Below are 24059 nucleotides of genomic sequence, written 5' to 3'. Positions count from 1 at the left end.
CTAACCGAGACTTGTCATTTGCATTTATATATTGTTGCTCTTTTGTTAGTTTTGACTGCTTTTATTGTCCTCATTTGTAAGTCGCTTTGGATAAAAGCATCTGCTAAATGACTAAATGTAAATGTAAATGTAAAATAAAAACGTCACATTCCGGAAGTAAAATGGCTTGTGAATGCCATTTAATGTTGTCTTCAAGGTTCTGGCCAAATGGGAAACTCCAGATCGCCTCACTGAGAGAGCATCTTCACTCCGTAATCCTGCACTGGTTTGAGTATTTAACAATGCTAATTTGCTGGGTTATTTGATTAGCAATTCAGTGTTCCTTCTGTCCTCTCCCAGGAGGTTTTCAAAGAGCAGCCCGCAAGATAGCTCACATCCATCCCATATTCCCTGCGGAAGTCTTTAATGTAAATTTCCTCCTTGGGAGATGCATGCAGCCTCTTTGCCTCAGTGCATTCCCTGCATGCTCGTGTACGTGATTGATCGTCCGGTCTTGGCACGTATATATGAGTTTTGTTAGTATAAGCACTGTCACGGCTCAAGGACAGACAGGGAAACCCAGCATGCAGTGATATCAAAGCAAAATTACCCATAATCACACATGTCCAGAGAGCATCTCTTGGGATGTGCACTCACACTCTAATGTGGACGTGACTGACATGTACTGTAGTCTCACTACAGACCCTCCTCTTCTCTCCCCTCCTGATTTATGCCAATAAATGAAGCGTCTCTCTCCTGCGCCCTCCCTCTCTCTTTCTCTCTCCCTCCCTTTCTCTCCTCCTCTCCTGCGTTCACGCTCTATCCCTCCCTGCATCTCAGTCACACTCGTTGGATCTCACAAAAGGAAGGGAAATGCCTGCAAACCCAGTGAGGTGGAGAATACGGGGGAAAGTTGCATCCAGCAGTTGCTGAGAGCGTACGCACACTGCAGGGATCCACCGGAGATGTGAGAGGTCCGAGCAGCCGCCCATCCCCGTCTGCTCAAGAAGACACCGGGGCCAGCTGCAATGACCTGGGTGAATGGGAAAAAGCTCTCTGTGAACCTCCACCTGTGCAACTGCCAGCAAGCGCTCAAGCTGCCCAAATAGGAGGGCATGATTGGTTGGGCTGAAACCGGCTGCTGCATGCTTCAAACATAGGTAAAGTGCCTAATCTAATTCAACAGATTTAATCTCTGAAGGGATCAATGTAATCCTCCGTTGGGGATGATGGGCTAATGCGAGCTGTCATTCTTGTTTTTTGTTTGCTTTTCTTTCTAGGGGAAACTGTGCGTATTGTTGTCAGATTGGCATGTTTGAGGGAGAGCGTGGTTCCAATGAAGTTTGAAAATACAAAAAGAGATGCGTGTAATCAAAACTCATGCCTTGGAGATGCTCGGAAAGATCCTCATTAAAATTCAGTGTGTGTGGCAAAGCAGACAGTAAAATGAAAAAAGGAACGATGCCTCAAGCAATCACATCTACTTTATTCTCAAATGAACAGTAATGCAAGCCATAGTCTTCCTCTTGCATAATCGTAATTAAAACTCACGAACCTGTCAATGAACTCTGAATATGCCGAGCAAAGGATGTAAACAACTTCATCTGGAGGCTTTGACAAGTGGACATCACCTTTCACTTGAGCATGCCTTGCATTTATAAAACTGGAATATCGAGTTAAGTCAAGTCAAGTCACCTTTATTTATATAGCGCTTTTAACAATACAGATTGTGTCAAAGCAACTGAACAGCATTAATTAGGAAAATAGTGTCAATAATGCAAAATGACAATAGTAAACACAAATTTTTCAGTTAAAGACAGTTCATCATTGAATTCAGTGATGTCAACATCCAGCTCAGTTTAAATAGTATCTTTGCAATCAAGTCAACGGGAGTTAGCAAGCATTAAATGCACTATTGACTGAGACGATGCTTAATTTGCAGTGGGCTGGGGATCTGTGAAAGCCCTTGTGGGTGGGGGTGAGGGGTCTCTCAGCTGCAGGTTTAGTGCCGGTGATTGATACACACATGTGTATATTGTACTTCGGCTCACAATTTCAATGTGGCCAATTTGTGCTAATGAGGTAAATACTGTAACCACATTCAGTACACAAAATCAGCTGTGTTTACATTTGCATGCCTTTTTCTTACATCATTATGAATAATAATGATGCTTGATTTTTAAAGATGAATCTCTGGCCATCTTTGAGGAAATCTCTTTTTAACTGGATGAGTTGCAGTATTTTACTGTAGGGCAAATGTCGATCCCTGGCATTGATTAATGACGTGTTTAGTGAAGAGTGGAAATCTTGTTTTGCGAATGTTGAGAATGGATAGGAAGGTATGACTACGTGATTTTAGTTTTCTCTTTAATTTGCTATACCCATTAAATGCGGGATTTGCTTGAGGACCCATCAGCTTTGAAAACTGCATCATCATGTCCTCTATATTCAGTGACTGATTTGCTCTCAGGCCCACTGTTCTGCTCCACGTTTACTCACATGTCCAATGCAATCTAATTTGAAAAGATTAAAGCTGTCATATGGTCTCCTGAGGAATAAACAGTTATATGATATTCAGTGTCTTGTTAACGCAATGGTTGGCTGGCATTCCGAGTCAGACACAGCAGCTCATATGCATGCAAATGCATACTCCAAACCAGTGCATTTTTTTAGTTACAGCACAACTCGATAAAAGTTTATGACAGCACGAGGAAGCACCATACTGCATTTCCGAGATTGAACCAGCATATAAATGTTGCATTAAGAGGTGACTTGGACTGCGCAATATACATCAAACTGCTGAGTAGCAAACTGTATAATGGCCATGTCACCCGCTTTAAGGGGACAAACATCAGTTGGAAAGTATACAAAGGGACAGTAATGGGATTTAATTATAATAGCATGGTATTTTGATATATACCATGGTACTAAATGATTGTCATGTACTAAGTTATATACATAGTACTTTATAATACTTCAGACAATACCAAACAACCACGGTAGCACCATTTGATTTTGTGTCTTTATGGAGTTTATCACTATCCAGTTTGATCGTTGACATAGGAAATATTGGGCCTCATTTATGAAATGAACGTACGACAGAAAATTGGGCGTACGGTCGTTTCAACGCAAAACTTGGAATTTATCAATATGGACGTGAGCGGTGGCTACGATCAAATCTCACGTCTGGTCTCAGCTCGTGTACGCAAGTTTTCAACGCAAGTACATATCAAAAATATCTGCAATGGACTGCCTATCTGTCCAGTCTCCAGCATCCCCACAACCCTGTACTGTAGGTTTGGTGCATATTAAAATGTATTATTAATTTGTGTTGTGTGTGTGTGTGTGTGTGTGTGCATTTTCTTTCTTCCTTTCTTTTTCTATTATTTTCTTCTTTTTTCTTTTCTTTTTGTTTGTAAGTTGCAATTACAAACATTCTCCTCTTTGAATTATATTTTTGTACTTAGCCTTTACATGCTGCTAGCTAGTTTAACATCCAATAATAGTAATTAAATGATATTAAGCTTTTTAATTGAAATAAAAACTTTTATATTTTAAATCAATTCTAAGTTTTTGTTTGGTTTAATAAATTTTATGTCACTATTTTCCTCTCTTCAGCATTCCTCTCAAGCTTTTGTGACACCAGTGGTATTTCCTGTTGCTGTGTAAATGTGTTTTAATTCTTCACAATGATCTATTAATTATCATCCAATAAATAATTCACGCTAAGTCTTGCCAGCAGGGAATTGTTTTGTCTTTTGACAGGATCAGGATCAAATTGTGAGTTCACAGAGAAAGTTCCGATGGAGTGTAGTAGTGTAACCACTTAATCCAGGTTGGATCTGTTTGGTTTGGTGTTCTCACCCCATACTTAAAACCCTGATCATACAAAATGATGCACATTAGCTCTAACGCAACTTCAGAAGGGTCCTGCTGGTTTGGCAATCTGGACAGGTTCTGAGACTTTATTGGGTCCTACATGACACAAGGGAGGTCAGAGGCTGGGTTAAAATTAGCAACATGACTCAAGCCGTTCAGCTGTAGGTGCTAAAGGAGTCAAAGGACTGATGCTATTAATAAAGGGTGTTCTAGACAAGCAGGCTTCTGGTGACTTGAAGACATGTTACTGAACAGAGAATTTAATTATCTAATTTGACATGGATAACTAAACAATCTATTTAGTAAAACTCAACGTGCATGTTTTATTTACTTTTCCCATTAAAATGAATTATTTAAACCAATGATTCAGTTAGATCGTATCACATAAAATACCAGTGTTGTAGTGGAGACCAGCTCATTCTAAGTCCGAGTCCGGGCCGAGACCTGAGTAGGTTGAGTCAGATTCAAGACCGAGACCAGAGGAGGGTCTGAATGATTCAGACAGTGTAAATATGCTTTCCTTTGGGATGAATGAAGCTTGGTTTAGTGTCAGTGTCTAGCAAACCTTTGCAGTGTGCTCCGGTCTAGAGACACAATAACACAGAGCGGACAACATGCGTAAGCCATCACAGACTATAAAACATATCCGCAGTGCTGTAGTACTCCAGACCGAATATAAGTCAGTATGAGTCAAGCCGGGTCCACATGCTCCTGAGTCTATGACAAGACCAAGAAAATGAACATTTGATTTGGACTTGGACTCAAAATGTACTAGAGAATGAGTCAGATCTCGAGTACAACACCGTGAAGTACATTTTTAATTGAAACAATTCTGATTAAATATTCTGGCAAAAAGAACTAGCTTATAATTGGAAAACGTGATCCACCTTGGAAGGTCAAAACTAACATTTTAGCAAGACTTGTACCAAAACCCCTTACCTTTTAGCATAGCATGTGTATATAAAAAGAACGTGACAGGCATATCAATAGGTTAGTGTGTCATATAGTGTTGATTGCAGACTGAGAGCTGCAGTGCAGTGACACAAAGGGCTATTATAAAAAACACACCCACTCTAGTGAACATTTCACCATGGCATCTGCGATTAGCCATAAAAATTGAGATGTGGTTTTTCAGGATTTGCGCCATGCCTTGCCAGTAGACTTCATGCAATCACTGCTAATAATACTTAAAGTCGTGGCCTAATGGTTAGAGAGTCGGACTCGTAACCCAAAGGTTGCGAGTTTGAGCCTCGTACCGGCAAGGATTGTAGGTGGGGGGAGGGAATGTACAGCGCTCTCTTCCACCTTCAGTACCACGACTGAGGTGCCCTTGCATAGATGGCTGCCCACTGCTCCGGGTGTGTTTTCACGGTGTGTGTGTGTGTTCACTGCTGAAAGTGATTTGTTTTAGATGAAACAGGGCACATTCTAATGTACAAGAAAAGAAAAATCAAAGCTGTTTTAAACTTATCCTTGAAAACATCTTTTCTGTCATAAATCCAGTCCATGGACTTCCATCCGCTCGCCATGAGAGATCGCTCTTCCATTACATTGACTCACACTACACAGACTGTTACATGTCACTCCGGACTACAGTTCCCATCATCCATTGCACTGATTACACACACACAGCTGCATCCAATGAGACACGCTTTATAAGCCTTGGACTTACTCTTTCGGATTGCCGAGTATTGTCTGCGTTTATCCCTCTCCTAGCGATAGCAACTTTACGGAGCCATTCCGTGTTTCCTGAGTTCAAGTCTAGTCTGTCCTGTTTATTACCTGTTTTTACTTGTCTTGAGTCTTGATTCTAGCCCGGTTTACCTCGTCCTGTCTGATCTCTGCACTGAAAAAAGTGTGTGTTCACTGCCAAAGTGCACACACAGTGCACTTTGGATGGGTTAAATGCAGAGCACTAATTCCAAGTATGGGTCACCATGCTTGGCCACATGTCACATGTCACGTCACTTAAAGCAGAATCCATGTATTATATATCGCACAAATAAAATAAAGACAATTTTTAAGACCACAATTTTTTAATTATTATTATTCATTTTATTCTTCTTCTTTTTTTTTTGTATCAGAACCATTTTTTGTATTGTTACTTTACATATATTAAATGCAAATGTTTGTATGAAAATGTAACGGGGCGACTGAGACGAGAGACGTGCGGATCCATACGCATAGCTTTATTCAGAGACATGGTCAAAAAACAGGCAAGGTCCAACACCAGCAAACAGGTATAGTACAGACGAGACACAAGAGTGATCCTAAAACAGGCGTGGGTTGATCGACTGCGAACTTAATCCTGCGGGTGATGCGAACGGGGAATCCAGAAACAGAAGATAGTCCAGGCGAGGTGCAAACACAATCCGAAACAGCAGGCAAATGGTTAATCCAAGACAGGCTATAAGCTACAGGGCAGGCAGAGATCAGACAGGACGAGGTAAACCGGGCTAGAATCAAGACTCAGGTAAAAACAGGTAATAAACAGGACAGACTAGACTTGAACTCAGGAAACACGGAATGGCTCCGTAAAGTTGCTATCGCTAGGAGAGTGATAAACGCAGACAATACTCGGCAATCCGAAAGAGGAAGTCCAAGGCTTATAAAGCGTGTCTCATTGGATGCAGCTGTGTTTGTGTAATCAGTGCAATGGATGATGGGAACTGTAGTCTGGAGTGACATGTAACAGTCTGTGTAGTGTGAGTCAATGTAATGGAAGAGCGATCTCTGATGGCGAGCGGATGGAAGTCCATGGACTGGATTCATGACAGAAAAGATGTTTTCAAGGATAAAACAAGTTTAAAACAGCTTTGATTTTTCTTTTCTTGTACATTAGAATGTGCCCTGTTTCATCTAAAATGCCATTCAGTGTAACGGTAGTTTATATATCTAAAAATCCTGTCCTATTAAAAAAAAAACTCATTATATGACATTAAAATACTTTATTGAATGATCACAATGCAGCACCAAATACTCATTCATTAATTTTAAATATTTACCAATCTTTGCCACTATCCTTCAAACCACTAGGTCTTACTCATTTGTCAACAAGAAGCTTTTAATCATTTAAGATATAGTCAAATTTGTTATGATCACTTTTTAATAATGATGATTGAACATTATGTTACATTTGTTTGTTTGTTTGTTTACAGGTTATTTGAAACATTAAAGTAACTTTACTTGCATTTCATATGCTTTCTACACTCTCAGAAAAAAAGGTACAAAAGCTGTCACTGGGGCGGTTCCTTTTCAAAAGGTACACTTTTGTACGTTTTAGGTACTAATATGTACACTTTAGGTACTAATATGTACCTTTAAGGTACCAAAATGGCAAGGCACCGCCCCAGTGACAACTTTTGTACCTTTTTTTCTGAGAGTGTACGTATATATAACCAAATCTAGGTAACACTTTATTTTAAGGACCAACTCTCAGTATTAACAAGCTGCTTATTAGCATGCATGTTACTAGCATACTGGCTGTTTATTAGTACTTATAAAGTACATATTAGTTACTTATTCTGCATGACCATATTTAACAACTACCTTGCTAACTATTAATAAGTAGCAAATTAGCAGTTTATTGAGGGAAAACTCTTAATCAATCAATCAATCAATCAATCAATTAATAGAGAATATGTGTTCCCTATTCTAAAGTGTAACCAAAATCTATTTTGGGTCACACTTACGTTTGGGGAACAATTCTCACTATTCACTATTAACTATGATGTTTGCCTCAATAAACTCTTAATTTGCTGCTTATTAATAATTAGTTAGGTAGTTGTTAAGTTTAGGTATGGGGTGGAATAAGAGATCTAAAATATTGTCATGCAGACTAAAACATTAATATGTGCTTTATAAGTACTAATAAACAGCCAATATGCTAGTGATATGCATGCTGATAAGCAATTAGTTAACCCTCTGGGGCATGAGGGGGTTTTGGGGCCCTGGAGAAGTTTTGACATGCCCTGACATTTGTGTTTTTTTCAGTATCTTAAAAACATATTAATAGCGAATGTCTGATTACACTGTATTCAGCACAAACTGTGCTACAGTAATATAATATGTGAGCAACATGAATGTAAATGTTTGTGTTTTTGAGAAAACAGTGTTTATGCGTGGTTAGTGAAAAACTAATATTTTGAAGTCACTGAAATAAGTCCATAAAACACATACAGGACATTGTAGTGAGAATTGGTCCTTAAAATAAAGTGTTATCCAATTTTGTAAACTTTTCACACACACACACACACACACATATATGTGGTACCATCACAGAGAGGCTCAAAATCACTTTCCAGAACATTCTCGTTCACCATTCCTGGCTGGTGGAACGATCTTCCCACCCCTATCCGGAATGCTGAATCCCTGACAACTTTCAAGCGACAGCTGAAAACTCATCTCTTTCGAAGCTACTTGACTTAATCATCATTATAAAAAAATAAATAAAAAATTCTCTCTCTTTATTTATTCCTTCTCTTTCTAGCTTGTACTTATTTGAACAATGTCTAGAAACTTGGTATTACAAGCACTTCCTGTATCTGTTTGCCTCTTTAAGAAGAATCGCTTTATGTATCCCCAAATTGTAAGTCGCTTTGGATAAAAGCGTCTGCAAAATGACTAAATGTAAATGTAAATGTAAATGTATAAATACATTGAAAGATCAAATAATATTGCATTATTATAATTTTTTTTTTTCATATTGCAGTAATGGGACATGTCTATAATTTATTTTGATTAAATGTAATGCAGCCATGTTTTTGTAACGTTTTTGTAAAGAGTAAATTTTGGGGGAAGCAGTTTGTGTCCGAATTTGTATGAAATTATAATCAGCAGGTCAGGGAATGATCTGAAGCAGGTGGTCTTGTGGTGGGTTCATTATCTGTGTACCAGTCATCTACAACCTCTATTAATGGTGCAGCCAAGCCCCCGGCTATCACCACATCACAGTCCATGCACGGCCTTAACTATATCTTTTTTTTTGAGTGATCTCCATTTAGTTCCCATGGAAACCTTTTTTAACTCGTAGCAGGATAGATGAAAACAAAGATCCTTGCGCAGACAGAGAGAAAGAGAGGGAACTTGAGAGTCCACCTACTCACAGAGCTGGAACAGAACAGCTCTTAGCATGGTCAAAGAGCACTGCCACATCAACACTACCGCTCTCACGCTCATCCTGCTATAAATACAGCACTGCAAGAGCTCACACTGGATGAGCTAATTCACGCAAACTTGATTGCACCTACAGGATTTTTTTTACGAATGTCCCTAATCTCACTGCCCATGAATCATCAGTGCATGTTGTTCTAACGAAAATAATGTGTGTATGCATCATCTAGGATCCAATCCCACCCTACACTGTATTCTGCTGAATATATTTCACAGGGAAGGCCTGCACTGTAAAAAGTGTCTAGCTATTTCAACTTAAAAACTTAAGTTCAGTTGCTGCCTTAAACTTTTAAGTTTAATCAACTTGTCATTTCAATTTTAATTGCATTATTACTCGGCTCTGTGGAATACTTGATTCTGATTGGTCAGTCGCCACATTCTGAGGTCTGTTATCCCTCGATAACAACCGGTAAAAGCTGATAACACAGGCTCATCCGGGTCACTGAAGTCAGCGCTATACGCTTTGCTAGGAACAGTTTTTCATTGTGGAAGCTTTGCGTTTGGTTAGCTAATAAAATATTCAAACTCAATTCAATATTATGTGTACAATTATTTAATTATGTCATTCTGGTATCACCGACTCGCTCTCTCGTTTCATATAAATGCAGCTGCTGCCATTTTGCCACTTTTGTTTTGTACACTGTAATGGATTATAAGATAACTAACAAACTGATGAGATTTTAAAACAGTTTAGTCTTAAATCAATATATTTTATCGCCATAATTATTTATGTGGTGAAATGTTGTGTAATAAGCGTTTAAAAAAAAAAAATGTTGCCAGCCACCGCCAGTATTGAACCCCAGAATATTTTGTTGTATACATTTTTGAATAACCAGTATATCAAAAAAGAAGAACAGAGCCTCTGCATAAATTTGTTTGTTTTGAAAATCATGATTTTTTTGTAAAAGACTAACCCAAAGGCTGCAGGTTTGAGTCTCGGTACCGGCAGGAATTCTAAGTAGGGGGAGTGAATGACCAGCGCTCTCTTCCACCCTAAATACCACGAGACCCAAGGCACCGGGTTAAATGCAGAGCACAAATTCAGAGTATGGGACACCATACTTGGCCACACACACGTCACTGGATTGGATTCAGAATGATGATCAAAACATACTTCCATCAACTCATCCAAAGCTTCACAGTCTTATAACAGCTCCTGGGTCGACATTTCATTCAGTAACATTAGGCAGTTTTGATTTATAGGCTGTTTAATGTTTGATGATCACATTTGTTTTACGTACAGTATGCATCTGCTTACATATGTGATCACTTGTTTCTGCTTCTTCTTCACTGTGTTTTTTTATCTGGGGATCTGTACTGTTTCAGAAGATGTGTAATAGCGCCTCCTACGTATAACAGTGAAAACACAGAAAGCCGGAAAATTCAGCCAACGGCTGGGAAAGAGTTAAAAGCAAATATTGTGCAAATGTCCCCTCCAGATATCACTTTTGGCCACTGCTTCATGTGAGTAAACGATTCTATGTACACAAATCATTGGTCATATATATGCAGTTTTTGCAGAATAACCCTGAAACGATTAACTTAAAATCTGTGTTTTAAATTCAGTCATAAAATACTTAGATTTAGTCCACTCTTCTAGGCAGTAACTTTCCATTTTAGAAAACCCAGCTGAGGAATGAGGTGGTGATCCGGAGCGTGTCCTCAGGTTAACATCGTGCTGAAGCACTAAAGAGTCCTCCAAATGAGAAACTACTGTAGACGATCCAATAGTACAGACTCTGAGATGCCATTTTTATTCGACACACATGAAAATCAGGTCTATAGGTCTATATGCTGGTCCAATGTTTACAACTCATGTTTGTCGTCCACTCGAGATTTGTCGAAACATTCAGTGTTTTGTGTTTCAGTGAACTGTACTTCATCAGGGGGAAGTCGTGGCCTAATGGTTAGAGAGTCGGACTCGTAACCCAAAGGTCTCTTCCACCTTCAATACCACGAAGGTGGGCGCCGCAGCATAGATGGCTGCCCACTGCTCCGGGTGTGTGTTCACGGTGTGTGTGTTCACTGCTGTGTGTGTGCACTTAGGATGGGATAAATGCAGAGCACTAATTCCTAGTATGGGTACCCATACTTGGCCACATGTCACGTCACTTTCACTTTCACTTTCATCCCTCACTTGAATATGCTGTTGACTCGGACTGAGCTCTATTCTTTGGAAACCTGTGAGTAGTCATTTCCCAACTCCAAACAGAATGCCAAGGGCATGTCGGGGCAGGAGAGGGCAGCTTTATTTCAATGTGCATGGTACCAGAGGAGCGGCATAGGAGTTGTGTGCCCCTTTGGGTTGCAGTGCATGAGCTGCATACTCCATTTATGTATCTTTTTTTTTTTTTTTTTTTTTGTGGTAGTTGATGGAATTTTTATTTATTTTGACTCTGATTTTATATATGCACGCATTTGTTACTGAAGACTGTAACTCTTTATTTTTTTCTCCTTAAATCTTTATTACATTTATAACTTAAAATAAAATGCTGTAAGTAAGTAAATGCCCTTGGGAAGTTGATGTCCTGTCGTGTGATATGCTATACTGCTATAAAACAACAACATTTTAAACAACATTAATTCATTTTAAATTCCCTTGTCACACAGCACAACTATTTAAAATAGAAAACATTAAAAACCGATGACCAAATCATGACCAGTTACAGAATCTAAAATTTTTATTTACATTTTCCTTGTACATTTATTGAATTTTAACCTGAAATCTTGTTGATGAAAAAGTCATACACATGCTACATGTAATATACAAGTCATGGACATTTTATGCATCTCTATAATTACATTTTAAGATAACTTTTAACAATATCAAACCCTAATGAAACAAATCTGAATCCGTGTTAGTCACATATTAAATCAAGATGTCTTGTTTCCCAAAGAGTGAACCTGGAAAAGACACATAAATGTTGAAAGGTTTGATAGGGACAACATTACGATTCAGTCTCGCCATGCCTTTTACTGAGACACAATCCAATACTAGATAAATCTTTCATAGGTTTTTAATAAAATAAAGATGGAAAAGGAATGTGCAGAAAAAAAACATATAGATATATTCACTTGATATTTCAAAGGAATTTGATGGATTTCTCTTTCTGAGTTTTCCCCCCCCGCCCCCTTACTCAAGAGCAATGTTTATTTCTTCTCTGTCCACTCTCTTTCTCTCCATGTAAGACTTTGTAACTGCTACAAAAACAGGTAGCACTTTAGTATAGGGACCAATTCTAACTTACTTATTAGCTATTAATAACATATTGGCTGTATATTAGTACTTATAAAGCACATATTCTGCATGACCATATTGTACATCCCTGATCCTAATACCTCAACTTAACAACTACTAATTAGAAGCAAATTAGGAGTTTATTGAGGCAAAAGTCATAGTTAATGGTTTGCTAATAGCGAGAATTGGACCTTAAAATTAAGTGTGACCCAAAAACATGTTTAAGGCATATTTGCAAAAAAAACTAAAAAACATTTAGCTTAATAGACATTGAGAGCTATAAGTTGGCCATTAAAGATGGATTTCCATGAAAAGTGTAACACTGTGATTCTATCAAAACTTTTGTTCGAGCATCCCAACTGATCCTATATACAGTAACACAAAAATCATTCAAAACACATCTTATACTTTATTTGAAGGTGTCCTTGTTACAGTCTAATTATGTACTAAGTAATATTAATTAACAACATGTACTTTACTACAGGGTTAAGGATAGGAATAGGGTTTGGTTTAGTTGCATGTAATTATACATAATTTTCTGTTATTACTACAATTAGAACATGTAACGTGCAACAAAGAAAATAAAGTGTTACCAAAATATCTCATTAAAAAATCTCAGTAATTTTGTCTAGCTTATTTTCACATAAATTTACATGAGAAGCAGAACTGTCAAACAGAATAAGACTTGTAGAGAATATTTCTTGAATTAAATAAAAAAAAATTCTGACCTCACTGGCAAAGCTTCTTGAGGTGGCAAATTGTGAAACTGTAAGTGTGAGATTTGATGATTACTGAGGATGGAGATTGTTAATAAAGGCTTATATTTAATCAGCTCCTCGCAAAAAGCAATCTTTTGTATTCTGAAAATATGAATTACAGCGCAACAATAAAACAGATTACATTTATGATCATTTTATGTTTTTTTAAGATTATTTGTGAGTCACAGTACACTGAGGAAATCAATTTTATACAGCAAACAAAATAAATGTTACATGATAAGTCATTAATTTTGAGGCCAGGCCCTCTGTGCTGTCAAAGAAACTCTTTTCTTGTGGGAGAAACAGACGTTTTCTCATGCTGAGAGATAAGCAGATGTACAGTATGTGTGTGAAAAAATATCATGTATGTGTTAAAAAATAATACAAATAAAATAAATGACGCAGCGGATGAGAACAGTGCCTACTCTCTGTTTTTATTTGAGCTGCTTAAAGCACACGTACAGCAAGAAGTCTGTTAAAGATCGCTTCATCTGGAAAGCATCTGCTGTGTACAAACATCTGATAGACGTCTTTAAGATATCAGTTTTACATACATTCTAAATCATAAACATCTTAAAGACATCTTCTAAACGTCTATTTGACATCTGACAGGAATCGTCCTGAGACGTATTGCAGTTGAGCAAACCCTCTACAAAATACGTCTTCCAGATGTAAACACGCACTTAAAATAGACGTCTCTGTGATGTACATATGCTAGCAGGGAATATGAGGCATGTTACAGGAATATTCGCTTGCCATTTACTGTCACTGTCAGGGACTATTTTTAGTGGAAGGGTAGGATTTAATGAATTTACTTCCAAAAAAGTAACATATCAATACATACATTTTTGGTTTTAATATTAGTATTGTTTGGTAACCATTTTATAAGGTACTCGAGGCGTGCTGTATTGTGAATAAGTCACGGCTGAAGGGGTTGCTGTGACTCTGCTTCGCGTTGTGCCTAACAACAGCCTTCAGCCGTGACTTATTCACAATAGAGCATGCCTCGAGTACCTTGTTGCTTATTTAGATGTTGTCATTACGTCAGTATTGTATGTTTTATTGTCTGTGCAAACGTGAGTAAATGTGTGGTAGAAACACACTTGGCTTGAAATATATACAAATACTCATGAGAAAAATTCTATGTTGTCTGTTTTGAATCTGCTCAATAGATACATGTTTAAAAATACCTTTTGTGTGTGTGTGTGTGTGTGTGTGTGTGTGTGTGTCTGTGTGTGTGTGTGTGTGTGTGTGTGTGTGAAAACCGCATCACTGTGAGCTCTGGGTCTAAAAACAGAAGCGCTGATAAAGTTCATGTATTCCAGAGGGCAAACGTTCAGCTCAAAGCATGCAAGCACCATTTACTGCTGGCCCTTCATTTCGCTGAGTACACCAATTAGAGTAATGACATTAAGCAAATTACAACAAACACACAGTCACGTGAGCACCATACATGTTAGCTATATGTTGAGCTCATACTGGAGGCAGCATGAAAATAAATGATAGGTTTGCGTGAATAAGATGAAGCAGGAGCGTTAATAACGTTCAGTCATATACCTGATGCTTGCCATCGAAACTTGACATCTGCTCATAAATACTCAAGATTTCTGCAGCGCCTCCATCTTGGAGACGGAAAATCAGATGTGTGTGGCGTGCGGTGAGGCTGACTCGAGGACTGACTTGATTGATTGCACCAACCTTTTCCAGCGCTGCCATTTTGTGTTTGTATTGGGAGGCACAAAAAAATTCCCTGGACCACTGGGGAAAGCATTGCATGACATTGCATAAAGCATGCATAATGACGAATGGGAGCTCATGCTAGCCGCCTGCATGCATTTCCATTTATTTGGTGCTTTACTGTTTGCATCATTTCTACAGCACAGTCTATTTTCTGACTAGTTCAGCCTAAACATTCTGTCATTTAGTCGCTCATGTCATTCCAACCCAAATTACTTCTATGAAACACAAGAGAAATATGCATTACAGATGGTGTCCATACAACTACAGTGAACAGTCGTCATAAAAGGTATGCATCACAAATGATGCATAAAGACCACTGAAATATCATGAAATACTGCTTACGACCAGAGTGCATGTTCTTCCAATCTGTTATTTTTGGACATTGATACCTCTCTCACAGACTCTCATGAATGTAATCAGTGCTGGGTAACACAGTAACTGATTACACGTAATCTGGATTATATAATCAGATTCTGTTTAAAATACCATAATCAGTTACTTTTTTATTGATCCCATGGTTATTCACACAATAGCATTAAATTATTCAAAATGTATTGATTATACCTAATACTTCTTTTTCACCTTTTAAATTGTCTCCCACAAAGCTTCTTATGACTGTAGTGCACAAAATTACTAATTTTAACTGTTTAATTCACTGTAGATGCATGAAAAGAAGAGCATTTTGTGTGTGTGTGTGTGTGTGTGTGTTTGTGTGTGTGTGTGTGTGTGTGTGTGTGTGCATGTTGTAGATGAAAAAAGTCATCGAGTTGCAAAATGAGGATTAAAGAATGATGATTTTTGGGTGAACTATGGCTTTAAGAGCCACATGTGTGAATCTGGCTGCCGTCTGTCAGTGTTTACAGTCCATATCGGCCCAGTGCTCTGCGATGTTTTCAGATGAAAGGACACTCTTCTTTACTATATGAAAAGTGTGCAAATACACTCATACGTTCAGTTGGATTGAGCACTATGCTTGTCTTGTTACCTTCAACTAAAGTCAAGTTAGTTTTATTTGCATAACCAGGGCCTAAAATTAACACTCAGCAAGCACCAAATATACATGATTTATGATTTTTTGTAAGTTGATTGAACAAAAATAATGATGCAATTAGACGTTTTCCCAATTTGTTTTGCCTGTTTTTTTAATATAATAATGCACATACAGTTTCATGGCCAGTACAGTTTTCTTAAAGGGGTCCTATTATGCTCTTTTACAAAGTCTTGATTTTGTTTTGGGGGTGTACTAGAACATGCTCTCATGCTTGGTGTTTCGAAAAACACATTATTTTTCACATAATTTACATTATTAAAATACCTTTCTCCCCAGCCTGGCACAAATGGCTCGATTAGTTTCGGCTTTGATGAAGGACCACCTTCCGAAAAACCAAATGTGTTGTGATTGGTTAGCTGCCCCAGTGCGTTGTGATTGGTGAACAGCTTAGACGATGTTTCAGTACTGCCCCGCCCCTTGCTCCGTCTTTCAACAAAAGCTTTTTTGGCGAATCCAGCACTGTACTCCCTTGTGTTGTGGAAGCTGTCCTCAGTAAAATGCGCTTAAAAAACGAAATATCTCCCTTTGGAGTGGACTGTGAGATTTGTAACTTTCTAGATCTTTTTTATGCCCAAACATACACACTACACACTGACTAAAATTAAAAAAGTGAAAAAGCACAATAGAACCCCTTTAAGTCAAAGGCCATTGGCAGGTGAGGCAAAGTGTTAGTTTCAGGCCCTGCCCCTGTGTATAATGATTTTCACAATATGCATTTTTTTCAAAGCAGCCTTACAAAAAGTAATAATGTTAATGTTTATAATATCTTTATATTTCCATGCCATACAGTCGCATTGGGCAAATTAGAACTGGGGATAATATAGTTTACATATTAAATATATTACACCTTCATGGCAATTTCCTAGTTGATGGCCTACAGAAATAGTTCAAACCATTCAAATGAATTTCCATGTTCATGCCGTTTCAAACCCGTATGGTGATATTTTCTCGTGGAAAACAAAACAACACTTTTTTGAAGAGCTCTTTTAAATATGACAATAAAAGTTGTCCATATGATTTGTGTGCTGATGTTCAAATCTTCGTAAATAATGTATTTTAAAGCATATACTAATTGATCAAATTCGTATATTACACTATTTAGACTTTTTGTTTTAGCTTGAGACCTTTAGAGCATTAGAATCTTAGTTTAATTTGAGAAGAGAAGCCTTGGAAAATAAGATTTTAAAAAATCCATGCCCGCCGGCCCCCTCAGAGAACAATCAATCCTGCCGTGAAACCTTAAAGACTGTTCGCTACATTACAGCTTTAAATTACAACTTTGAAGCATGACTCACATTCTGTGCTAGAGCTGACATTAGCTGGGAAAATCAAAGCACCTAGTTGTGCCTTTACAACCCACATAGACAAGCTTTTAAAGCAGGAAAGAATCAGACACATCAGGATTAGGATCACCAAAGGTCTGTGTAAAGTGTTTTGAAATGTCATCGAATTACATAATGAAATGAAAATGACCGATAATGACAACTTGTAGAAGTCCAAACTTTTCCACATTAAACTGCTACAAACATACATACATATACAACAGTCAGTATCTTTGATTATTTCTAGAGAACATTTGTTTACTTTCTTACTCTGTCACTTTACTTATGAGGTTTTAAGAAAAATGCTGATTACATAAATGTTTGCTTTCTCTAGCTGTGGCTTCGTATGTTGGTTTTAATCGCCCTCTTTAATTTTTATAAATAATTAAGTTTAAGTGTTAAATTTAATTTCTGTTAGACAAAATAATGTGTGGTAGTTTTGTATGTCATCTTTTTCCCCACAGGCCAAATGTAATTTATTATATATATAATATATATTATTGTAATTTATTATATATATATAATATATTATATATATTAATATACATTCTGGCAACACTGCTGTTGTGCAAACGGGAGTGAAACAGAGTGAGTGCCCACATCTTCACAAGTATCATTCCCATTCATTTTCTCCATAATGTCTTTTATGAAGCACAGTTTTTTATAATCACTTTGCCACTAATTTCAGAACCTTGATGTAATCTTTCAAAACTCACAACAAAATGCATTCAAAATTCACAACATTCATCTATATCTTTAAAGAAACCTTGATCTTGCGGAATAATTGTTTTAACTAACTGAGCCGTTTGAGAGTGTCAGAGATTGACTGGATTCTGTCATTCACTGTACTTCATGGGAGCGACTGGACTGGCTTTCATTTCCATGGTAACAGTGACTTCCCTGATTGGTTAATATCTCTTCAGTATTCCCTCTGAAAGGTTTATACGTTATAGTTAAAAAAAAGAAAAATCTATTTCTCTATGAGAAAAATATAAATGGGATTTTTACTTCCAGAGCTGCTGCACTCTATATGAAGAAATCTGAGATCCAAAATAAAGTCTATAGGAGCAGCATGTTCATGTGTTCCTGCCAGTCACATCGCAAGAGTAGACATGTAACACTAAAAACACTAGAGGAATAAAAGCATCATAAGTTTGGTTAAACTGCAGGTTCTGCTCAAATGAGTAGTAACGATGAAAGTGGTATCAGGACAGTGTTTAAGCTTGTGAGACGAGGGATATTGCATTGCCCGGAGCAGTGAATAATAAGAGGAGGGAACTGAGGTCATTAAGATGAAATCCCATAGTGTGGATCTAACTCTCACAACACAACCGTCTTACATTGCTGATTATTTACTGAGTAATTAACCACTAATTAACACAGTACTAATTAAGTGTTAAGTGGAAGTCAGTGGGTTTATGAGTCCAGGGTGTGTTTAAAAATGTTAGGAGATCTTTTGCTAAAATTGTACACTTTGCAAGTTGATCATACTTAAGTTTAGTCATTTGAACATTGACATTTAAAGGGACAGTTCACCCAAAATGGAAAATTCTGTCATCATTTATGTTGTTCCGAACCTGTATCTGAACACAAAAGAAGATATTTTAAAGAATGTTGGTAACAAATCACTGTAGCCACTGACTTCCATAGTATGAAAAAATAAATAATAATAATAATAATAATAATAATAATAATAATATGGAAGTCAAAGGGTACCAGCAAATTGAGGATAAGTAAATGATGACAGAATTTTCATTTTTGGGTGAACTATCCCTTTAACTTGTCCGGCATCGTTGCTATGAGGATATGAATACGATTTTATATCATGCATCAGTAACAGTTTATAATAAGGAACACATATTCACTATCAACTAGGAGTTTTCCCTGAACAAACTCCTAATTTGCTGCTTATAAATAGTTAGTTAGGTCGTTGTTAAGTTTAGATATGGTGTGGATTAAGGGATCTAAAATATGGTCATGCAGAATAAGGTATTAATATGTGCTTTATAACTACTAATAAACAGCCAATATGCTAGTAATAGGCATGCTAATAACAGGGGTGTGAAGTAACGAATTACAAATACTCACATTACTGTAATTAAGTAGTTTTTTATCAGAAATTTTACTTTTTTGAGTAGTTTAAAATTGTGTACTTTTACTGGATTACATTTTAAGTGATGTATCTGTACTTTTACTCCGCTATTTTCCCTCCATTTGTGGTCGTTACATGGTTGTTTTAAATTTATTTTCATCCATTAATGTGATTGGATTGAGAGAGTAATCAGTCTCGTGACTCTCGTCAAATCAAATTGTGCATAGAAAACTTTAACCGCCAACTGCTGATAATCATGACTGCTGGAAGCGCGTTCTTCAAGCATCAATTCAGTCGAGTTATCAGCATCTTCCTCTAATATGTCAAGGTAAATTTCAGATTTCTGCTTACTAAATGATCTGTATATAGGCTAGCCTATCGACAGGAAATCTCTGTTAGTGTGTGATGTAATAAAACTGCAGCTCATTAATAAACAATTTGTTTGTTTTTTGATCCATTTTATACAATTCGCCTTCATTTAGCAAGTGCACTCGTGCAAAAACATATTTCAAGTTCAACACTTTTTGATCCATTTAGTTGTGGATGCTGCTGATGCTGCGGTCCCATAAAGAGACGTGTTTCCCTGTTTAATGCAATTTTTCCTTACAAATTGTATTATCAGCATAACAATTTGAGTAAATGTAGCTGTGTAAAAGGTAGGGGATGATGCTCCCTTCTAGAACAATGTGCATTCATGTTTAAATTGTAACATAATTTATCATGTTTAGTGATTCTCATTTCTTTATCACTAAATGCTAAAACTGGCACCGTTTCTTTTTAACCCATCTCATGATGTGTGATGCTGAACTCTTGTGTGAGTTTCTAATGTTTTTGTATTCTTTGCACTGTTCTAAACATTAATATTTTATGTGCAACAATAACATGCTATGGATCAGTGGCCTTACACCTGATTTTAAATCTTTTTTTTTTCAGACATTATGATTCAAATGGTGATGATTGCACTGAGAATAACTCTTTCATCTTTTCATCACTTTAATAGTTTTTTGTTTTGATGTATTTTCAAGAGTTGGCAGTCAAAAATAAAACTGATGGGTGATAGATATTCTTCATTCTTTCTGGCAAACAACAAAAGATAATGTGAATTACAGTATGTACAATGTTTTCTAAATGTTTAAATTGCAGTGTAGAGTGTTTATTATAAGGGGGTAGAATCCACAGCTCAGTACTCACTACTCACTACTCATGAGTATATGAAACAAATATGAAACTAAAACTGCTTAGTGAATGAGTCACTGAATCATTCATTCAACCGATTTGTTTAAAATGGCTGATTCATTCAGGAATTCACTGCCATTCACAAATCCGTGGCCTCATGGTATAGTAAAGTGTTTACCGGAATTAGTGAGTCATCTGGCTGCTTTTCGCCAACTGTTTTATGAATGCTGTGAATTCAGACATACTGCTCTTTTCACATATTGTTTTTCACCAACTATATAGTAAGGAAGTATGCAATTTCAGATTCAGCTGCTATCTTGATGAATGAGTCAGTGAATCATTGACTCACCTGATTCATTTTAGCAGAATCATTTAGAAACAAATTACCACTGTGTTAATTGGAGATTGAAAATTTCGGCTGTAGCTTTGTTTGAAACTATTTTTTTGGTGGAAAAATAGATCAAAAACAGTCAACACTGACAATATTGTTTCTAAAATGTACATCACTTAATATGCAGATAGCCTATTTATTCATTTATTTGCACTGGACAGTCCGACTGAAAAACCATACAGATGGCCATCCAAGATACCATGTTTTATATCAAAGCTTCCATATTCTGGAGGATTAGAGCCACATACTTGTACAACCAAACGCTAAATGCATAAGAAGTTTCCTAAGACAACTAATATGTGAAAGTGACGTGACATGTGGCCAAGTATGGTGACCCATACTTGGAATTAGTGCTCTGCATTTAACCCATCCAAAGTGCACACACACAGCAGTGAACACACACCCGGAGGCAGTGGGCAGCCATTTTTGCTGTGGCGCCCGGGGAGCAGTTGGGGGTTCGATGCCTTGCTCAAGGGCACCTCAGTCGTGGTATTGAAGGTGGGAGAGAGCGCTGTACATTCACTCCCCCCACCTACAATCCCTGCCGGTACGAGACTCAAACCCACAACCTTTGGGTTATGAGTCTGACTCTCTACATAACATAATTGCATATATTTCTGAGCTCTCTGTAAGTTTAATATGGGAATCATACAGCTGAGACTCACAACTCTATATTCTTAAAAACAACGTTACAATTTACTCTGTACCACAATGCAATTTGCCAGAAAATCTCAGAGAAAGCTATTCAGAGACAGATAATATAGTTGAAACACTCCAAGAAATGCACAAGAAGAAGATAATTTCTTCTGTGGTCAAGATACAAATAATTGCGAGTGATTTTCATCGGTGAAATGGCTCTTGTGTTGAGCCTGGGGGTTCACTAGGGGCAGAGATTAATTGGCAATCAGCTATGAATGTAATTAAACACGCTTGCTTTTGGAGATGAATTGCAGGTCGATAGGTCAAAGATGCGCTGACTGAATGGCTGGTCCTGTCCCGGACCTGTGTACATCCAGAGACCTCTGCTATCTGTGATAGATGACTACAGCGTATAGAGAGTGGCACTACATAAAACCATTACCCTATGAATTCAGTAGCGCCTCCCATGGCTTCTCTTAATCTAATTGTGCCTGCAACAATAGCACTGAGCACAGTGGTTCAGGTAAAGCTCTGTATTCATCTCATCTTTGTCCCTTCAAAGCACTCAGTCTAAATCCAGCGCCGCAGCTGGGAGCGATTGTGTGACAGTGGTGGGCAGATACACAAATGTGGAGTTTATTTGAATATTTATGGGAGATGCAAAGTGACTGAGATGAATCTTCTTTTGAATATCTGCACCCCATGGGCTACACTGAACGTGTTGTGTGCATTGAATTGTGCATGCCTGATATGTATGCAATAGGTAGGGTTCAAATAAATTGCGCCATGATATGTCTATCTGTCTGTTTGCTCATGATTTGCTAAAGGAATTATGCTAATCGGGTAATGCTGCAAACATGCCCACAAAATTGTTGATCGCAGTTTGCGCAGGGAAACAAATGCTACAGTTACTGCTGCAGTCACTATAAAATGTACATACGAATCTTTCAATATACCAATAACCACAAGCTAGTCAAATTGCACTGACCTTTTTGAATCTGCTGCCTTATATAATGCACCTCATTTGCATAGAAAGAAGTTTGTCCAGAAAGAAAATGATGCTGTGCATATAGAGCCTGGTTGTGTTGGACTGTGAGTGGTATATGAATAACTGCTGCATAAGTAAGTAAGTGAGTATGTATGTATGTATGTATGTGTGCTGCAAATGCGTTTCTGTGCCATGTAGATCAGAGGTGATCTTTGATAGATTGGTGATCTTTTTCTCAGGGGACACATTTTTGGCAACCCAGTCTCATGATGAAGTCGTAATAATATAAATGAGATTCTGAAGTCGTAAGAAACGCTACAGGTAATGAAACCTACAGCTATTCATAAAGCCCAAACCCTTACCCAACACATAAACCTGTAAAAAAGATTCTTCTTCGTGCCTTTATTTTGATCACAATCCTTTTGTTCAACACTGAGAATTTTCACATAAAATGTATTTATTTATTTTTTAAAGTCCAGTATTAGCCATGGCTGTTTAATTTAGAAGCTATTCACACAGGACCCATTCTTGCATTTAATAAAGCTGGACGGAGCAGCACGCAATGGAGCAGAATGAGACACATTTTTCAAACCTGAACTGGCTTGAACCTGACAGCACCTTAAAAAGTAATGACATAAGATGCTGACTAAAAGGCAACACAATAACCCAGAATTTCCCTTACTGGCGTATGTGTACATGTGATGTTGCTAAAAAAGAACATTATTTTGTGTATTTGGTGTAATGAAATGTGTTTATGTGGTTTAAGGTTCAAAAATCACATTATTCTCCATATACTGTACATTATTGTTTCTCCTCTATGCCCCGTCTTTCTGAAACGCGTCGATTTTTACAAAGCTGATCGGTCTGAAAAGTGAGGTGTGCTCTGATTGGCCAGCTATCCAGTGTGTTGTGATTGGCCGAATATCTCAAGCGTGTGACGGAAATGTTACGCCCCTTACCATACTGTGATGCCGTGTCCCGGAGCGACGAGACAAAACATTAAAACCCATTATAAACGAGGCATTTGTTGCATCCAGTGGGGACATAATTACGGATTATAATGACTTATACTGTCTTTTTATGCATTGCATTGCATCGCACCGCGTAAACATAAAACCATGTCTGCATTTGTGATTGGAGAAATGACAAACAACAAGTGCTACTCTACACTGCTCAAACCTTGCGTTTCAATCATCAGTGGCAAATCCTTTAAATATGAAAACGTACTTACAGTCTGTGAGTCAGAACAGTCGGCATTGTAGTCTACTCTACCAGGATCAGGAAACAGTCCTCCATAAAATGCACTGCACACATCTGAATATTTGAGACATCTGAATATACATCTGATACACGTTTTCTACGTGTATTTACGTTTTGATTTGAACGAAAACAGCGCATCCGTGCAGCGCGGCTGACACAGAAGAGCATACGCTTCTTGCATTCAGCGGATATTCTCCAAAATGGCGCTACGGTGATGCGGAGAGACACAGAGGAGACGAATTGTTGAATAAAGTCATTGTGACGAGTGGGGGCGGGCCCGAGAGCCATGGGAACGGAGCGAGGCCGGTGGAGCAATTGATAATGAGCGACACCTACATCAAAACCCGGTCTCGAGTCCCACAGAGGAGCTCCGG

At 37.7% G+C, this 24059-nt stretch overlaps 1 protein-coding gene across 1 annotated transcript in view; it reads left to right on the top strand.

The window, feature by feature from the left end:
• The first annotated feature begins 830 nt into the window (after window positions 1-830).
• LOC107684925 (FERM and PDZ domain-containing protein 3-like) overlaps window positions 831-24059 on the top strand; it is a 178907-nt gene continuing 155678 nt past the window's right edge. Inside the window, exon 1 of the mRNA XM_016481309.1 lies at window positions 831-1139. The gene's annotated coding sequence lies outside the window, so the exon portion shown is untranslated. The remainder of the gene's footprint in view (window positions 1140-24059) is intronic.

Source organism: Sinocyclocheilus anshuiensis, unplaced genomic scaffold (genome assembly GCF_001515605.1).
Source record: "Sinocyclocheilus anshuiensis isolate Anshui unplaced genomic scaffold, SAMN03320099.WGS_v1.1 scaffold585, whole genome shotgun sequence".
NCBI lineage: Eukaryota > Metazoa > Chordata > Actinopteri > Cypriniformes > Cyprinidae > Sinocyclocheilus > Sinocyclocheilus anshuiensis.
Note: the sequence above shows the minus strand (reverse complement) of the source record. Positions and strands in the feature narration are given on the sequence as shown.